Consider the following 7,150-nt stretch of genomic DNA (forward strand, 5'->3'; position numbering starts at 1 on the left):
TTTCCTTATTATTTTTTTCTTTAGCTTCCATCGGTCCCATTTCACCCCTCTCTGTCCCCATCACCATCCACTCAGCCCCAGTGCCAGCACAACATTCCTGATGCCTCTGCTCTGCTCCGGCGGCCGCTGTCCCCCTTCCTCCTCCTCCTCCTCCTCCTCCTCCTCCCGCTGCCGCTTGCTGCCTCCACGCCGGCTGTGTGCTAAGTTGCAGCGCAGTTCCATAGCAGTTGATTATCAGTTTCCAGCAACAGCTGTGTATATTCGTTCAGAATGTAAAGAAATATCAGAAGATAATGCAGCATTGCTATTTATTACTCTGTAATTAAAGTTCTGACAGTGTTTCTATTATAAAACCTTATTTGCAAGGGTTCATAACTCAGAGGCAAAATTTTCCTTCAAGATGAAGCCTGGCTTACCAGGCTGAATCTTTTCAGAAGTATTCCAGTTAAATAAGGCTAGCCCATTAGAGGGTAACATTCTGAAGGACTTTCATTAAGGTGCTCATTTATATCTGCAAATAAAGAAATGCCTACTGCCCTCCATCAAGGACAGAGAAGAGGAAAATATTTTTGCAAAATCAGGGGTTCATGGAAATGTTTTAATATAATTCTCGAGGAAATTATTCCCATGAAAGCAATTTGTTTGAAAGAAAATGCCCCCTGGTCCTTTCCACACAGACTAGTCCCGGGCTAGTGGATGAGAACCAAACTTAAAAGTGACTATGAGCTGAAATGGGACGGACTAATTCATTACAACTGTCCATACTGGAAGAAAAACAAAGCTCAAGTGGCTCGACTGGGGAAAGGTGAATTTAATTTTCGAGGCCCTGTAACTTTTAATAATCTGAGGAACAATATGGGAGGTACATTCCGCCCTCCCAGTTATCCTGATATAAATTCATTCAAGATTTATATTGGTGTAATAGAGAAGCAGAATTTGCTCCACGATTTCTAATGAACTGCTGGCTCGGTCTTTAAAAATGCAATTAGAAGAATCGAGCCTCCTAATTCAGAACAGCTTGGAGCAAAGGCAGAGGTCTGGGCGCTGCAGACATAGAGCGGGGCCGGCGGTGCTGCACGCTGCTCACCAAAATGCCCTCGTTATTTTAGGATTTTCTTTTCTATTACGCGGCGAAAGGCAATTCTCCTGTGGAATAAACCTGTGTTTCCTGTGATCTCAAATACTAAGACAAAGGGATTGTAGGATTAGGTGCCTGGGCTGTACTGATGCAGGAGTAAGGAGCTGTCTGGTCGGAGTCAGAAACCTGCTCTGCTTCAGCTGTGCCCACAGCTGCTGTGTCAACGCAGGTGAAACATCGATAAATACAGTTGTAAGTCAAGGGTTAATTCTGTCATTTTACTTATAAAGATCTGGTCTGCACATTCACAGATTACTCATGTGTGTAGGAACAATGGGAACGAGATCCCAATTTGTCTCGGTGACCTTTTGAAGCGAGGGCTTCAAATGAAGCAGCACAGTGGCTGTCTGCATTTGGCTCCAGCAGCCAAAACTCCCGAGGTGGTTTTGCACCCGGGCTGGAGCTGGGGGATTCTCCATCAGGGAAATATTGCACAGAGCATCCGGATGAAGACTGGCATCACCTCACTGACTGGGGACCTTGTAGCAGGCCCAGGCACCAGGTCAACCTCCTGGGCCTGGGGGATGCAGCACACACGAACACATCCTTGGATGGGCTGTGAATATTCACTAGCAGTGTAAAGAAGTTATCAGAGTATAATGCAGCATTGCTATTTGTTACTCTACAATTAAAGCTCTGTGTTTCTATTATAAAACCTTATTTGCAGGGGTTTCTAACTCTGAGGCAAAAAATTTCCATCCAGACAATGCTTCAGCCACAGTTAGGAATGGTTGAGTACCACTGCTCAGTAACTGAAGCAAAGGAGGGTCCCTGCCTGGAGGAGGTGGGCACCTCCAGTGACAGGGGCACACACTGCAGGCAGCAGGACTTGTATCCCCAAACCACTGAGCGTTGAGTCTCACCGCACAACGTGTGCAGCCTGCTTGCCATGAGCCAGGGTGTGAGGTCACAGCATCTCCTCTCTCCCTTGCAATAGTTTGGAGAGCTGCAAAACCTGGAGGAATTCACCTTCACTGTACCATGCCTCAGTTTCCCCAATAGTAAAAAAACAAAAAAAAATCACTAATTTATTCTTGCTGGTGCAAGGAGTGTTAGCATTAGTGAAGACAAGAAGTCCTGTTACTTGGCTCTACCAAATGGGACCACCACACTCATGCACGTTTCCTCGAGAAGACCACATTCCACGTCTACAGTCAAGCTGGGCTTTGATTGAGCAGAAACAGAGAGAAACCAACACGCAAGACAAGTGATCACTGCAAAATTACAACTCGGCAGTGCCAGAAAAACATCTGAACACTTACCATGTGCCACTGGATCTCCCTTGGGCTTTTGGAGAGGGAAGCTGGAACCATACCTGTCTGTAGAGAGGTCTGGCCATCCTCTACAGCACAGCAATTTCCCAGGAATCCTCTTCCTGCTTCTTCCCAGAACACAGTCGGAAATCTTGGAATTGTCAGAACATTTTATTACCACTTGCAAAGCAGATTCGACTTCATCAGATAAAGACACAATTGCATTCATTGACTCTGACACAAGGATGTGCATACTGATAAACATACAGATAGATGTACACACTTATACATGAATGAGATATGCTAATTAAAAATTGCAGTGGGCACTTTATTAAAAATTTATTGTACAATCTCCATCTTCAAAACATTTTACATCAACAAATATAGAAGCTTGACTGCTGGAATCATAAGTGATTTATCTTTAAAAGACTGTATTCGTAACGGGATGCAAAGATGCTTGATGAACGGCCGTTACAGTCCAACTACTACTTTTTATTGGAAGTATTTTGGCTGTTATCTGTTTGTTCTCCATCCTTGAGAGAAATAAAACAAGTGTCTCAGCTTTCATTTTATCGGATAGATGGCACCACGTAGCATATTTCCCATGCTAGTTTGAATTACAGCTGTTTATCTTTCAGCTTTCTTTAAGATTAATTAAATGCAAATGTAACTCCGCGAATCATGGGATTACCTGCCAGACCCCTTATTAATACCTTCACTTAAAAACCCCTGTGCCAGAGAGTCATTAATTTGCAAAAAGAAAAGTGCTAAAGCAGCCCTTTGCCTACAAACAATTCCGAGATGGCTGCCCAATTAGTCCGGTAGCACTCGGATCCTCCTTTCAGGCCCTGTGGCCCTTTGAGGACACAATAAGGCTCCAATGATAACCTGGCAACCTAGGTAGAAACCCAGCCAAGTGTGAGCGTTTGAAGCTGCAGCTTGGCTGCCATCGTGTCGGCGAAAAGAAAGAATTCAGGCACCATGTCATCCAGTACAAAGGATAAAAACAGATTCAACCGGAAATTCAATGTGGCACCACATATGGGATACATGAGTGCGGTTATACAACAGGCCACATATTTTTTTTGAACAGTCTCCTGCATGTGATGCCGAGGACATGTGTAACCATCATAACGTCTCTAAGAATCTGTATTTAATTTGAGCTGGGGTGGTGGCAGGGATTGGAGATCTGAAGCCGCCACAGGTTTGTGGCAGATGGCTCTGTGTCAGCTATGACAAGCAGCCAGGCTCGGCTTCCTCTGCAGATTTTCTTTTCTCTCTGATCAGGTAAATATGGGCACACTCTGGAAACTTCCACAATTCTGCCTGAGGCTGCAAGTTTGTGACTTAGCCCCATCTGTCACAAATCTTCTCTCGGTTCTGCTGCGAGCAGAGACCTGAATTTACCACGGAGCGCTGCCCAGGAAAAGCCAGCCATCTCGCCCTACGAGGAAGAGAGCACATGGAGAAAACGTCAGCTGCTGGGACACAGAAGGGATCTCTCCAGCCTTGGCAGCACCCAGAGCCACTCTTCCTCCACTCTGACCCCACTGCCACGTGCCCAGGGTTGTCCCAGCGCTGTCCCAGCGCGGCCCCTTATCCTAAAGAAAGATGCAGCTCATTTTCTGTATGAGTGATAACTCTGTAAAAGTCTGAGCACTCGTATTTTCAAGGAATAGAACGTGATTCAGTCAACAGTTCCTAAATATGCAGAGACAAAAATCATCATGAGTAGCAAAGTTTTCACATAAAGCAAGATCTTTGCATGAAGATACAGCACAGTGAGGTGTCAGTAGCACTGCAGTATCTGCTATGATATAACCAAACTTTTTTGTTTCTTGTGTCCTACGAGCACAACAGAAATAATCAACATTTACGCTGCCATCGTTAGACTTCAGGGTTAACATTCAGAGTTCAGTAAGGACAGTTCATCCATTCAGACCTGCTGGTTCAGGATAGCTGCAGCTCAAGCTCAGCTATCGGGCACACATTTTATGCGTGTTCTTAAAATTACCTTAACAAAATTAAGAATTAAAAATTATTCTTCAGCACAAAACCCGAGATTCGGTGTGCAAGAAAGCAGAGCAATTTACAGAGCCAATTTGTAACAGGTCAGCTTTACTCTGTGACCCAGCTCCTACTTTCTGTGAGAATTAAGGAAGAATCAAGGTGGAAAGCAGCTTGTAGTAATACTTTTTGAGCTCAACTTTCAGACTCCAACCACCTTTGGAAGCCACCGTCAAAAGACAGCATTATTTTACATGAACTGGGTGCACTGTGGGGACCGAGTCAGAGCTATACAATACTCCTCAGAAGAGCATTTCCCTGAATGAACCTTTCTGAACAAACTATAGTTTCTATTATTGGCCTTTCTCATTTCTTTTCTTCTATCTTTAAACCAAACCATAAATGTTGGATGTGAACTTATGCAAGATACCCTTCCACTGGGAAGGGAAGGTTCAGAACACACTGATCATCCACAACACTTGGAGAGCAGTTTCAGGCTTTCTTTCTGTAGGCAGTTTGGATACACTTTACTGAAAACCAGAAAGTTTTCATGCTTTTTGCAACTCTTCTTTCAAAGTCATTCACATTTCCTTTGACTCATTTCTTCACCTACCCTTTTGTGGCGGCTACGGTTCGTCTGCCAGCTTTCATTTACTTTCTAAAACTAAACTGAAGCTATCTAATATGGTTATAATACAAAGTTCAAAGTCCTGCTGCTTATGCTGAAAGATGCGCACACAACTGTTTTCTTCAGGAATGCTTTCTTCCTGCTCCACAAGCGTAGCCAACTTCTATGAACTGTAGGCCAGAATCTTCAGAGAGCTGAAAGCTCCCACATCTATATCTCAGACAGGAAGAGCAAAGCAAGCCCTGGGAATAGAAGGAGCGGGCACTTCTGCTTCCTGGCAAACAACTCAACAACAAGGAGATACTCAACATATGCCGGGACCCAGAACGACCTAGCAGGCAACTCTCACAGTCCCTGATAAACCACTGCTATTACTGTGAACAGCCACACAAGCTAGCAGAACTCACTCTACTGAAGTCCTTTTTCTGGACTCACATGCAGCATGTGGACCTCAGGTTGTCCCAAAATACATAAAATGGGTCCCATGCTCCAGAAGAGATTTCTACCTCTAAGCTAGCTAGATATCTTTTTCTATAACAGAATTACATATAGGAATGAAAAATGTGAAGACTTCAGTCTAGCCTGGATACAAGCCTGAGCAGCTTAATCCATTCTACTTTGAATCTGGCCCTGCTTTGAGCAGAGGCTGGACCAGATGATTTCCAGAGGTCCCTTCCTAAATTACCCCATGGTCCGCTAATCTAAGTAAGTAATTAACATCTTCTTCTACATAAAAAGGCTTGATCTCATACATCCTACTTAGAATCTTACATATATCCTACTTGGGACCCATTCTTAAGCAGCTCTTCCTAGCAATGACAAAGAGATGGATAATGCAGCACACTGTGCTCCAGAGTTCCTAGCTGCTATAAGCTTCCCCTACAGGTTGTGAAAAGCAGAGCTAGACCATGTCTGAAACCACTTTAAATGACACTTGCTGGAAACGGAGCATCACGAGAAGTTGTCCAGAGAGGTGGTGGACGCCCTGTTCCTGGAGACATCCAAGGTCAGGCTGGATGGGATTCCAAGCACACGAGGGGGGTTGGACCAGATGGTCTTCAAAGGTCTCTTTCAACTGAAATGATTTTGTGATTCTACCACTCTATGTATGAACATACCTGTTTTGTGCTTCCAACCTGCCGACCTGCATCTAATACCAACCAGGTGATGCCTCTTTTTTGCCTCTGCAAACTTGCTCTGTAGCTGAATGGAAAGTCAGCAGGATGGACGGAAATATTTGTACCATTCATGCAGCCTGTAGAGCTCTAAATTAACTTTATCAGCTCAGGACAAAAGATCTGGAGAACACTGTAAGCAAACATCTGCTCAATATACATTCACGGTTAAAAAGTAAACAGTGTGTTTGGCTCCATAAGGAGCAGGTTGAAAATTATCACAGAGTACAACACATCACACAAATTGATGGCATGGCCTAGAATACTCTGCAAAGTAATGATCACACCAGCACAAAAACAGCTCTCAAGCATCAGAATGGCTTGAAAGATGGCAGATAAGAATATAAACATGGAATAACATTCACGAGGAGAGACTGAAAAGTCCAGGATACTGTAAGTGTTTGACAAATGTTTGCACAATAATGAATGATATGGAAAAGATAGAGTGAGAGCTTCTGCTTCCAGGCAAACAGATCTAGAATAAAGAGATGTTCAATGCAGGTTAAGGTGTGGAGCTGGGAAGGCAAAGCTTGGAATGTCATCTGCAAACACTTGCCTTGCTGCAGAAAGCCAAGAAAAGTCAAGGACAGTGGTCTCCCAGGGCCTGAATGTCTATTATGTAGCATTTCCCTACAGAAAAATGCATTTTTGTAGAGTTCTGCTGGGGAGTGGGGAAGTGCAAGGGCAGATTCATCATTTCTGGCTCTTATATGGCCTGTGCAAGAACTATGAAGAACTTATGCTCCATGCAACAGGGTCAGCCCACACTAACCTCACTGAGCTGGCTGAGGGCAGCTGCATGCAGGTGCAACAAGTTGCTGGGGATGCCTTTTGCCACCTAGCTGTGCCCAGATATCAGAGCTGGACCAGAAGGAAACTTCTACCTGTTTGCCTGAAAGATTGAAGTAAATGCTTTACGTCAATTGGAGCAAAAAGAGAAGGATGAAAA

At 44.2% G+C, this 7,150-nt stretch overlaps 1 long non-coding RNA gene across 1 annotated transcript; it reads right to left on the reverse strand.

Moving 5' to 3' along the window:
* Positions 1-2,543: 2,543 nt before the first annotated feature.
* On the reverse strand, positions 2,544-7,144 carry LOC116216837. The gene is made up of 2 exons (XR_004160384.1): positions 6,974-7,144; positions 2,544-3,835 (listed from the first exon to the last, which is right to left on the reverse strand). It is a non-coding gene; the product is annotated as an uncharacterized LOC116216837 (long non-coding RNA).
* Between the last annotated feature and the right edge of the window lie 6 nt (positions 7,145-7,150).

This window comes from Meleagris gallopavo, chromosome 7 (genome assembly GCF_000146605.3).
Source record: "Meleagris gallopavo isolate NT-WF06-2002-E0010 breed Aviagen turkey brand Nicholas breeding stock chromosome 7, Turkey_5.1, whole genome shotgun sequence".
NCBI classification, from domain to species: Eukaryota; Metazoa; Chordata; class Aves; order Galliformes; family Phasianidae; genus Meleagris; species Meleagris gallopavo.